General features: G+C 48.2%; 1 protein-coding gene across 1 annotated transcript in view; it reads right to left on the bottom strand.

The window, feature by feature from the left end:
- The window catches only part of DNAH5 (dynein axonemal heavy chain 5), a 5,853,083-nt gene that overhangs the window by 1,102,239 nt on the left and 4,738,053 nt on the right, over window positions 1-12,791 (bottom strand). The gene's annotated exons all lie outside the window — the stretch shown is intronic.

The raw sequence follows: 12,791 nt of genomic DNA, 5'->3' as shown, positions 1-12,791 counted from the left end.
CCCTTCATCCTGCACTTCAGACATTTCCGCACAATTAATATGCGGAGTGGACTCCACCACCCCCGAGGGACACAGAGACTCACTATCCCTCAATAGATTGGAAGGGGTCCTAAGTTGTTGGAGGACTGTCTCGATTGTCTGGTCAATACTATCCATGAGAGATAGATGGGTGGCATCAAATGGTGTTGGAGTACTAATATCAATGGATGAAGAGTCCAAGGGGACCATTGATACTGACACATTTTCCACACTTGCCTCAGGGAGAATGACTGGTGGTGTGCGGCCTTTACTAGCCGCAGCACTAGTCTTAGGAAAGAATTTGTCCAATGTGCTAGAGCACTGTTGGGCAGCCTTACTCCTGGATACTCTAGTGGCCATGGCGGGCGGGACAGTCAAAGCCACAGGCTAATGGAGTATAAAAATGAGCCTTGGGATGATGACAACGTTAGGGAGGGGGCCCGGTCCGGTCTCTGCCGGCCTCTAACGGCCTAAAACGGCCCGCTCTTTGCCCGGTCTTCGCCCGCGCTGCGATCCGCGCTGCGAATTCGCGTGGACTGAACTAAGTAGTGAAGGGGGCGGGGCTGCTGGAAGAGGAACAGGTGAGCTGGATGAACGGAGCGCAATGCTCCCAGGTCCTCGCAGTCCCGGTGAGTTAGGCAGTTCAAGAGCCCCACAAGCAGCGTAGCGTCCTGGGCAGAGAGAGCAAAAGGAAGACCCAACCTTCAGCACGCCAGCCGAGCCTTTAAGTAGTGGTAGTGATGAAGCCTGCGAGCGGCTCCCGCGCAGCGGGGGCCGCGAGGCGTGGCGTCGGACTGATCAGCGGGAAGAGGAACAGGTGAGCTGGATGAACGGAGCGCAATGCTCCCAGGTCCTCGCAGTCCCGGTGAGTTAGGCAGTTCAAGAGCCCCACAAGCAGCGTAGCGTCCTGGGCAGAGAGAGCAAAAGGAAGACCCAACCTTCAGCACGCCAGCCGAGCCTTTAAGTAGTGGTAGTGATGAAGCCTGCGAGCGGCTCCCGCGCAGCGGGGGCCGCGAGGCGTGGCGTCGGACTGATCAGCGGGAAGAGGAACAGGTGAGCTGGATGAACGGAGCGCAATGCTCCCAGGTCCTCGCAGTCCCGGTGAGTTAGGCAGTTCAAGAGCCCCACAAGCAGCGTAGCGTCCTGGGCAGAGAGAGCAAAAGGAAGACCCAACCTTCAGCACGCCAGCCGAGCCTTTAAGTAGTGGTAGTGATGAAGCCTGCGAGCGGCTCCCGCGCAGCGGGGGCCGCGAGGCGTGGCGTCGGACTGATCAGCGGGAAGAGGAACAGGTGAGCTGGATGAACGGAGCGCAATGCTCCCAGGTCCTCGCAGTCCCGGTGAGTTAGGCAGTTCAAGAGCCCCACAAGCAGCGTAGCGTCCCTTTTCACGGACATTACATTTTGCGATGGGGGTGGAGGGTCAGGGGGTGTTTCTGCCAAGTGACCCCGGAGTTACAAACGTCCTCTTCTTCTGTTCTGTTTGGCGTGTTGTTTGAAAAGCTGTCTCCGTAGCTAATTCATTCCGAGTATACTGCAGGAGTGGTAATATTGCTATAAAACAAACTGCCAGACCAGCGAATCTCCTATAATGAGACAGCCGCCCCCAACAGGAGTCCCTCCTCTTGGGTTACCTTAATGCTAGGTGCATAATCCTCTGAGACCCAAGAGAGGCCCAAAGGGGAAGCTTTATAGAGATCGGAGTAAAATCTCCTAAACGCCTTCCTGATCTCACCAGGATCCGTTACTACTCCACCTTGCATGTCCCTTATCTGGCAAATGTGACCCATGGCTTACTGTTGCCAAGACATAACTGCGAGGAGCCGCCCCACATGTTCACTGTACTCATAGCATTCTTGGCTCTTGTCTAGGTACCTCCCAGCAGTTTTCGCTGTGGTGAAATCATTCAAACATGCCTTGGCTATGGCTATTGAATTAGACACTGGGGTCGAATCCCCCCCGCTTGCCACAGCACTAACCAATTCTGAATCGAAGAGACTAAGTTTTTGGTATAATTCTTTAATCTGTCCCTGACCTCTCTTTTGTTTGGCCAAGCTGAACCCCAAGGTTTCACCCCTTGCCGCCACCTTGAAGGCACCCACACCATTCCAGGACAAGCAGTGCCCTTGTTGATCATAAAATATCCCATAATCCAACCCTTCATATGGTTCAAATAATCAGGATCAGACAAACGTGCCCTCTTGAATGACCACTTTCTAACCACCCTTCTTACTCCGTTAAGTGGGAAATCAAAAACAATAGGGTTGTAATCGGACATTACCCTGGGAAAGAGTTCCACCTGAGCCCCCTTAAGTAAGACTGGTGAAACAAAAAAAAATAGTCCAGCCTGGCAAACTTGCAAGGGGGGGGGGGGCTGAGTAAAAGGTGTTTCCCAGCTGAGAGGCTTTCAACGAAGGCCAAACATCAGTTAAGCCTACAGCTCTCAAGAGACTTTTCAATGATCTCGAGGCTTGCGGCTTAAGCCCAGCACTAGAGACACTACTACCCCAAGGCACTAGTCTAGATCCATTTACATTTAGATCCCCACAGACTACATATGGTGCTGGCCAAGAAAGCAAGAAGTCAGGATCATCTAAAACTGGGACATAAACTGAGCACAGTGTAAAAGCACCATTGCCAGCTTTACACTCCATTATTACCCATCTGCCCATTTGTTAGCTGCCTTGAGACCCAGTGTAACAGCATTCACTCTAACTTAAATAGCTACCCCCTTACTCCTAATATCCTGAATTGTATAACACATTGTCTTTAAACCTAGAGAGTTCAGCATAGCACTGTCAACACGTGCTATATGAGTCTCCTAAAGGTAATATATATTCGCTCTTAAAAATATAAGATCTTCTTGCAGCCTTCTTCTTTTAGATCTATCATTAAGTCCACAAATATTATTAGTAGTGATGCAGAGCTTAGCCATCCCTCCAAAAGGTTGCTTTAGCCACCAGCAATGTCCTCCCAGGATTGATAGAATTCCTATAATGTCAAGACACAGTCCTCCACCCAATCTTCTATTCACACCCCAGCCTGTCTTTTAATACAACCAAAAAAAAATATACTAAAAGTACCTTGCTGCAATTTAGATTCCACTTCATCCGACCTCATTCCCAACACCTTCACCCCCAACCTCCCCAAAACTCCCTCCCCCACCCGAAATACACCCCCCCCCCACAGCAGTGAAAGCAGCCAGACCACCCAGGTCTGTGAGATCGAGACAGTAAAGAACATTGCGGGCTCCCACTCCAATCCCTCCTCAACACCCCACATACCAGGGGAAAAACTGTAAGAGATACTACCAGCGAGTCCCTAAGCCCCCAATATACAAAAAACAAACAATACCAGTAATACTGATGAGAGACCCAGCTATGTTTAGCCTGCCTCCCAATTTTACTAAGCTAACAGCCATAAACTATATATTACTTCTATCTACCAAGACCAGCTCAAGATAGTCTCTAGCTTGTATTTCAGAGATACATTTTTTTTATAGGCCCTCTAACTCTTGTCTTCAGTCTAGCTGGGGCCAATAAAAAAGTCTTGAAATGTGCATCTTGATAAGGCTTAATGATCTGCCGCAGACGCCACCTGCATTCTACTGTTACGTGACAGAAGTCAGGGCACACAAAAAAGGAGGAGACTCTGTATTTCCTTCTTGCATTTGGCCAAGCCTTCTCAAAAATAGCTTGGCGTAACAGGAAATTTCTGAAAAAGACTAAGATGGCCCTTGGCTGCCTCTGACCTCTGCTGGTCTGTGGCGTAATAACGGGAACCGATGGACCCTCTGAACTTGTTGTTCCCAATCCCACCCCACAAGTTCGGGAAAGGCTTCCTTAAGAAGGTCCAGCATAAAGGATCGAACATCATCCCCTATCAAGTCTTCCTCGATCTCCAGTAACCGAAGATTATTCCTTCTCTGGCGGTTTTCCAGATCCTTCATTTTCCACATGGCATCAGTCATTTGGGTATTATGGGTCTTAGTCTGTTCTTTGACAGCAGCCAGCTCCGTTTCCAAGACGGTTGTTCTCTCCTCTAAATTGTTAAACTGCTCGCCAATCTCAGAGCATGCCTTCCCGACTTTCCGAACTGCGCCTTCCAGTTCTTTTGTGGCCTGCCTGGATTTTTTCCCACCTGAACGGGTCTCAGCACGATGATCCTTAATAAACTCCAAGATCAGGGTCAGAGCGGGATCCATAGTCACTGCCCCTACAGCCTGCGAAGCACCCAAAGCAGCCACTGCCTGGGGCGAATCTATCTCCGGTGTTCCCAATATTTTCATAAGTGAATAGTCACATTTCAGCCCGTTGCCAATGGTAGACTTATCCCTGTTCTTTCGTGAATCTGTGGTACCCTTAGCGCTCCTCTGGTGCCTTCGGAGCTTGAGGGCTGTCTCAGTTGCTTCGAGAGTGCTAGAGCCTGATGCTGAAGACCTGTACCCAAATTCACTTTGACTGGAGCCAGAGTCCTTCGAGCGACAGCCATCAGTGAGTGAAAAGAATTTATCAGCCCCATCGGATGTGAGATCGGCTGGAGCCAGACCGCCAGTTTCTTTATTACAGTTCAGATTGCTCATAATACCACCGGGAGCCAAAGATCGAGAGTTATACATAACACAATGCTCTTTCGGCGGGGCCTCATGGTTCACCTCTCTGGAGATGCTAGCCGCCTCACCCTGATCACCAATGTCTCGTAATGTATGTAGCCCCCAACTCTGATGAAAAAGCCCTGTCGGCTGCTGCCCGGACTCTGGCCCATCTTGTCAAGCTCCTGGAGTGCTCCCTGAGCTGGCTGGACCACACTTCCATCCTTAACCCTAAAATAGGCAGTGATAGCTGGCTGCTGTGGGGCCATAGATGGAGCTGGGCTAGCTTTGCTGTGTCCCAACCCCCCTCCTCAGAGACTTGTGTCACACCCTGTTTTTCTTTACCGCAGCTTAGGTGCGGTCTGTAAAATTCTTCCTCCTCCCTGCCCCCATACTCTCCAGCCGGTATTCACAGCCAGAGATTCACTCGGCTTACCTTTACACTCATTCTTATGGACGAGGGAGATTCTTGTCTTGGCCCATACAGCTGAAGAGCAGCCTGTGAGGACACCTCCTTATGTTGTCTGGCAGCTTTGGGTGCTATAGTGCAAATCATCAAAAAAGTTAGCCCCAAAGAGAGCTTGACACTGTCTTGAGGGCTGTTCTGGAGTATCCTGTAGGAAGACCCGCCCACCTGCTCAAGATGCGGTATAGGATTCGAGTTAGCCTCCCTGCAAGAACCGTCAGCGCTGTAGTGTACCCTCTCTCCACGTCTCAGCCATGCCTAACTCTGCAAACATGCCGTGCCAGAAGCTGCTGTAGGATCCGTCCACTCAGCAGGGACCTCAAGGAGTCAATACGCCACCAGGCGCAGAGAACACCACCGGTGAGGTGAGACCCCCCCCCCCCCACAAGCACTGAGACAAAAATCCATCTCCACTTCGCACAGCGGTGCCTCCTCAATGCCAATGAGGAGCGGAATGCCAGTGCTGCAGCTCCGATGAACCTCCCAGACTGCACTCGCATGAAAAAAACCACCAGGGCTCTGAGCAACCACTGTGCCCCCGGGCACACGAACTTCGTCAACAGGTAAGGTCCTCTGAGGGAAGGTGGAGGGGGCAGGGGAAGGAGCTCCTATGCGGCCGCCATCTTGCTTTCCACCCATTTCTCTTTACATGTTTGGACAGCAGTTGGATGTCTACTTGTTGGGAGGAGATATCATTCATATGTCAATTAACTCTACTCTTGAGCCTGTACGAAGCCTTACCCCACTTAAAAGCAAGGTGTCACATATCCCCCAGCATGAGTGTGTGTACAGTTACAATGTATATTATCAAACATTAGTTGAATATGTGAGAGTCATGGAAGTGGAGGATTGTTTTGTTTGTTCATATCTTCCAGCTTCTGCCGCTGAGGGAGTAGCGTACTTCCACTTACCCCATTCCTATTCTTTCTCCTATTAAATACATCATAAATTGGGCGAATGTTAACCTAGGCTGTGTTTACAATTGTCCTCCATCTTGCACCAACGTCACAAACGATAACGTGTTAACTGTTGTTGTTTTTCTCGTTCTAAATAAAGAATTGCGAGACTCACACTTATGAACTGAGAAATGTTCCCAGCCACATTTCTCCCTCTGTACTTTACCAAGGACATTCCAACTGTTCCAAACTATTGATATACAATGTCTCAATCGAATTGCTTGAATAACCTCTGAGAAAGTCTGAAGACCGATGTAGTACCACCATGAGAGATATTTTGAATGTATACTGTAGTAAAATGTTTCTTCTTGCTTGTTTACTAATGGTGCATGTCCTTCTGAGAACTGTCTACTCATGGAGAATGTATAAATGTCTTGGTCTAAAGTCCTATAAAAGGATGTGTAGATTTCTATGAGGAAAAGACCCTTTTATCCCACCTTAAGAAGGCGATGTTATGCGGATTTTACTTTGAACTGTACTGAGCTCTTTGTACTTTTGTTTAGATGCTTTACTGCTAAGTTTACCGATAGCATGTTTCCTGTAATCTGCCTAGGAATTATTTCTATGAAGTATTGAAACTGCAAACCTTGTCTGTCATTCTTACAAGAATGACTATCACCTTCTACTGAACTTAATCTATACAGAAATTAATGCCCCCTTCTGGGAGCAAAAAAAAAAAAAGATCAGGACTAGACCGCTCCTTGTCCTACTTGTTGGCACACCCCACGAGTTGAACTATAGGATAGTGTTACAATTGAGTTGTTGGTTGATTGAGGCATAAGCCTGGACAAACAGCAACCACAATCCAAGTCAGGTTCAGGCAAACCCTAAATTAACCTGTACCAGCCCTCTGGTAGCTTGGCACAGAACAGCCAAGCTTAATGGTAATGTGTGAAATATTTGTGCCACACTTCAAACAGTAAAATAGTGTAAATACCACACAAAAATATCCCACAAAAAGTTAGACAACTAGATCTGGCTTTAATAAATAAAACAAGACCAAAACAACAAAACTCCAATTAGTAGAACTGGAGATACTGATTTTTAAAGTTAATAGTGGAAAATAGCGCCAAAAAAACAATTGGGACATCTGACCGCCCCGGATCGAGACAAAATCCCAAGTGTAGGTGACAGCGATGGAAAACGGGCTGACTACAGGGACCCAGTTAGGCTAGCATTAAATCCAGGTTGCTGAGCATCGAGTGGATCTGTGTAGCATATGCGTTGCAAAGCTGAGGGCGAAGAGTTGGTTCCGAATGCGGCAAGGCTGCCTTGCTAGGTACTTATGTGTCACCATCGAGGATCTTGTCGACGGGGCTTTGCGATACCAAGTCCGGTGTCAAGGATGCAAGGCACAATCAAGGCGATGGGTCAGTTCCAAAGAGTGGTGAAGCTGCAATGAAGAGTTTCATCATCGTCGTTGAGGCTACCGTCGACTAGGCGATGCGTCGGTCCCAAGATGCCGAAGGCGGGTTCAGTAATGCGAGTCGTTTGCACGGGGTCCAATTCACACAGCAGTGCAATGCGTCAGTTCCACTGGAGGATGCACCGATCAGCCTAGGAGATGCATTGTTTCAGCTCGGGGATGCATCTTTCAGCAGAGAAGATGCAACAGTTCCGCTGGCAAGCACCTTAGTTCCGATTCCAAAGGAGCAGGACTGGAGTGGCACCAAATGGTAGGGTAGACTCAGAGATGGTAGAGTCCAGGTGCAGGGGTTGGAAGCCTGTTCTGTCCCTGAGGCTTCAGATCAGGAGCCAGCTAACTAGCTCTTGGAGTCACTCTGGGTTCTGGGGCCGACCGATGCAGGTCCAGTCCTTCTCACCCAGGCAAGAGGGCAGAAGGCAGAAGGTCAGCACAGCAAAGCAAGAGGCCAGCAGAATACAGTCCAGCACAGAGGCAGTGCTTCAGCAGGACAGCAGTCCTTCTTCCTGACAGAGTATTCACAGATCCAGAAGTGTATTGAAATGGTGGTTTTTGAGGTCCTTCTTTTATACCCGGTTGTGCCTTTTGAAGTGGGGAGAAGCTTCTAGAGGCATGCCTTTAAAGTGCATAAATGCTCTGAGAGCCCTGCCCTGGCTACGCACTAACTAAAGGGGGTATCAGCCTTTTGTGTGGAGGCAGGACACAGCCTATTCAAGTGTAAGTGAGGCAGGGTCTAGCTCCTCCATTCCATCCTGTCAGTGATGGGCAGTTCTATCACACCTAAGCTTCCCTTGTGTGTGGCTGTCTAGGGGATATGCACAAAGTCAACTGCCAACTACACCGAGTCAGGTGACTAGAGGCAGACTGCAGGCACCAAATGGCTAAAGCATGGAAATGCCAACTTTGGCATTTTCAGAATTGCAATTTAATATCAGACTTTACCATAAATTATGATTTTAAATTAGGATTCCAGAGACACCAAACTTGAACGAGTCATATCTTCCCATTTGGGAATTGCACTTAAAAAATGTAATAAGGTAATCCCAATGTTGTCCTATGGAAGATATAGGTCTTGAGGTAAAACTGAAAAGTACATGTCCTGATTTTTAAGTACATTGCACCCTGCCCGCTGAGCGATCCAGGGCCTACCCTAGGAGTGACATATATATTAAAAAGTAAGGTTTGGGACTGACAAAAGGTTTATTTTGCCAGGTCAAACGGCAGTTAAAAGCTACACACAGGCTCTGCAATGGCAGGCCAAAGCCATATTAAAATGGTTACTTAAGTGGGTGGCACAATCAGTGCTGCAGGCCCACTAGTAGCACTTAATTTACAGGGCCTTGGCACATATACTGCTACTTTTCCAGGGACGTATAAGTAAATGAAATATGGCAATTGAATATAAGCCAATTTCTACCATGTTTTAAAGAGAGAGCACAAGCACTTTAGCACTGTTTAGCAATGGTCAAGTGCTCAGAGTCCTAAGGCCAACAAAAACGAGTTCAGTAACAATTGGAGGAGGAAGGCGAGATGTCTGGGGATGACCCTGCAAAAAGGGTCATTTCCAACAAACAGCTCTGACAGCCGACAATATCATACCCCATGACGATGACGGAACACCCCCTTAACATTCAGCAGGACCAAAAAGCGAATGCCTGTTGCTCTCCTGAGGTAGTTCCATAACCCAGATGAGGGTTCTGATATGTTTAGACACTTGTCCAATAAATCGTGTGACTCTAGGTAAACCACGATATTATCCTGAATCCCAAATTACTAAATCTCTACTGTAAATGTGTGAACAACAAATGTCTGTAGTCCTTTTCAGTACTTTACAATTACATGTTCCTAAGAAATTCTGGATACAGTCATTTAGTGTGAAAATATCACACATCCAATACCGAAAGATGTATAGCACATTTTTTTTTTTAACACATTTTATTAATGACTTTGACAGTTATATAATGCAATGTTTATCCCACAGAGGCAGTCTTTTGTTGTTTAAAGAAAGTACACTATACATAGTACATTCAGCTTCCGTATGTGTCATTCCTTAAGAGCTAAGAAAAAAGAAAATAAACTCGAGGATAGTGATCGCCAGTGACATCGTGAATATCACTACATTAGATTCTAGAAATAGAAAATGACAATACAAAACCGTTATAGTCCAATGAACCATAAAAAACCTATTTAACCATGCCCCCTCCCTCCCAAGCCCACCCAAGCCCTACTCCTGGTCGGTCTTATATCGGCTTCCATCTCAATCCATCTATGACGCTAAGGTATAAAACTCGAAAGGATGTAATGCCCGTGGGTTAGAAAGCGTGTGTCTGGGTCTCGAGACCTATAGCTAAGAAGTCATATGATAACCTTGTGTGCTAGAGGGTTGGGGTTGGGGTATTCTGTGGAGGTAATAAGTCAAGTGATTCTAGTTTAAGCAGCATAGCCTCCCATTCCATCGAGATGGGCTGCTTCCTGAGTCCCCTCTCCTCCTCTCTACGAAGAGCTGCACTCTCTGCCCTCCCCCACTGAAGCATGTCAGCCTGCCACGTGGACGACGCGGGACCCCTAGGTGACTTCCACCGCATGGTAAGGGCTCGCACTGCCAGGATAAGGGCCAAGTCTAAAAACTATAACTGTACCTTCTGTACCTTCGTGCGTCTGCTGAGGCCTGTGAGACAATACCGCGCGTCGTCCGGGACAGGGATTTGTGTGACTTCGCTCAGAGCGCAGCGGACTCCCACCCAGTAGTCGCTAAGGCAGGGCAAGACTTATGGAGGAAGTCTGCCTCATCTCTTTTACAGCGGGGACAATGATGGGGGGATTCTGGGAACATGCGATGAATCCTCCCAGGGGTAAGGTATGCTCTATGGAGGACCATCAGCTGAATAAACTTCAGTCTCGCGCTACGTGATATTTTTTTGGGGTGTTCAATTATACATTCCCAGGCCTTATCAGTAAGTTCAATATTGGAGTCTGCGGACCAGCGTGCCCTAAGGGCCGTGAGTGTGACTGCTGCATGTGTCCGGATACCAGTATACAATCATCGGACCAAGTGTCCCCCATTGCCCATATAATACAAGAGATGTACTAGATCATGTTGTGGGGGTTCGCTCCTCTGTGGGGCCCAGGCGTGTCTAATATAGTGGGACACAGTAGCGTGTAGTAAATACAAACGTAGTGGTGTACCTGTAGACTGCCAGAAGGAATCATGGTTTAGCATGGTACCATTGCCGAAGAATGCACCAATGTCTTCTACCCCAGCGTCTGCACATTCCTGCAGCCTGGTCCTCGTGAGTCTACCTTGTGGTGTGGGAATCCCCAAGAGGGGAATGTTTGTTGCGTAAGGGGTCGTTGGGGAGGTATATGATAATGCCTTTCTCCAGCATTGTAAAGCTGTCGTCAATAGGGGAGGGCTATCAGCAGGGATCTTCGCCCTGGGAAACAGTAAGGAGTGTAGCTCGCCCGGTCCAATCTATGGGGTGTAAATCCGATCTCCTGCAGATTTTTCCCCGCAGTCCAGTACGATATCCATTGGAGCTGACTAGCGTAGTAGTAGGCCCTGAAGTCGGGGACTCCCAGACGGCCACTTTGAGTACTCAGTTGAAGCTTCCTCAGGCTCATTCGTCTGCGGCCTGTGCCCCAGATGAGATTTACCAGTATAGTATTCAATGTGTTAAAAATGGACAGTGGGAGAGCGACGGGTAAATTTATGAATATAACAGGCGAAGTAATAGCATCATCTTCGAGATGGCGACTTTGCCCATCACCGATAGAGGTAACGAGGACTAGAAAGTCACACTGGCCCGCAGGGCCGTTATTGCTCGTCCAATGTTGCCGTTAATTTGATCTGTCTGCGTTCTGTATATATGGATGCCCAAGTATTTAAAGGTGGTGGGGGCCACTGGTAACGTGTAGTCGCCAAACTGCAGGGTATTTGGGTATGGCGTGTCCCAGAAGAAATAGGCGGTAGATTTCCCAGGATTTATAGCCAGGCCCGAAAGGCGTTCAAAGTTGGCAAACACTCCAGGAAGAGGGGTATTATCCGCCGTCAGATCTTGTAAATACAGGAGTATGTCATCCGCATAAATGGATAATAAGTGATCTGTACCATCAATGGGGATGCCGAGTTGGTCTGCCGATCTTCTGAGTGCTATAGCCAGGGGCTCCAGCGCGAGCACAAACAGTAGGGGAGACAGTGGCCACCCCTGTCTGGTACCCCTATAGATAGAATATTGATCGGAGATGGACGTGCTCTGGCTGTGGGGGATGTATATAATAAGCGAACCCATTTGAGATATGTGTCCGGGAACCCAACATTTCGCAATGTCGCAAACATAAAGTCCCAGGAAAGGGAATCAAAATCCTGCCTGAGGTCTAATGCTATGCAGCCCGCATACTGGTATGCACGTGGAGCAGCCGTCATGACGTAATGTAGCCGTCTGTTATTTAGGGATGTGCTACGATTCGGTAGAAACCTGCATTGATCACTGTGTATGAGCCTAATAAGATGTGGCTGTATGCGATTAGCAAGGGCCTTACTTAAGATTTTATATTCCGTAGCTAGCAGAGAGAGGGGTCTATAATTAGACAGTTCTAAGCCGTCTCATCCCGGTTTGGGTATCGATGCTACCATTGCTTGCCTGGTGGAATGTGGAAGGTGGCCAGTCTTGAAGGCAAGTTTATATCCTGACTCCAGCGTGGGTACCAAGATCTCTTGGTATGTGTGGTAAAATTCCACCGGTAAACCATCCATCCCAGGCGCTATATTACGACGCAGACCTTTAATTGCATTTCGGATTTCTTGTTGGGTTATGGGGCCATCTATGAATTTTTGTATTTTTTCGGGGATTTTCGGAAAGGGGAGATCTGGTAGGAACTTTGTTATGGAGGGGCCCTCCACAGGGGTGGGTGGTGCGTAAAGCGCTCTAAGATGGGCATAAAAGGCTGTGTTTATTTCTCTTTGTGTATTGACTATATGTCCAGTGGGTGTACGGATTCTAGTTATGATTGGGGTATCTGGTCTATCCCGAACTATGCGTGCGAGCAGAGCCCCCGACATATCCGCCTCCGCGTGTTTCCGTTGTAAGAATGCTCTGTGGTCTATTGTCCGCAATGTTTCTAGTGTGTCTGCATGGTCCATATAGGCAGATTGCAGGGCTTTTTTTTTTATCGGGGTCTGACACCGCCTCATGCTCAAGCGTATTCATTCTCCTGTCTGGCTCCTACCAGTCGTCCTATCGACGCCCCCAGCACCACTACCTTCAGGGCATCCCATTCAATCAGATTAGAGGAGGCTGTGTTCCAGTTTTCAGCTAGGTATTGCGATAAGGTGTCGGAAAGG

This window comes from Triturus cristatus, chromosome 5_2 (assembly GCF_964204655.1).
Source record: "Triturus cristatus chromosome 5_2, aTriCri1.1, whole genome shotgun sequence".
Lineage (NCBI taxonomy): Eukaryota > Metazoa > Chordata > Amphibia > Caudata > Salamandridae > Triturus > Triturus cristatus.
This window is presented reverse-complemented; position numbering and strand designations above follow the sequence as displayed.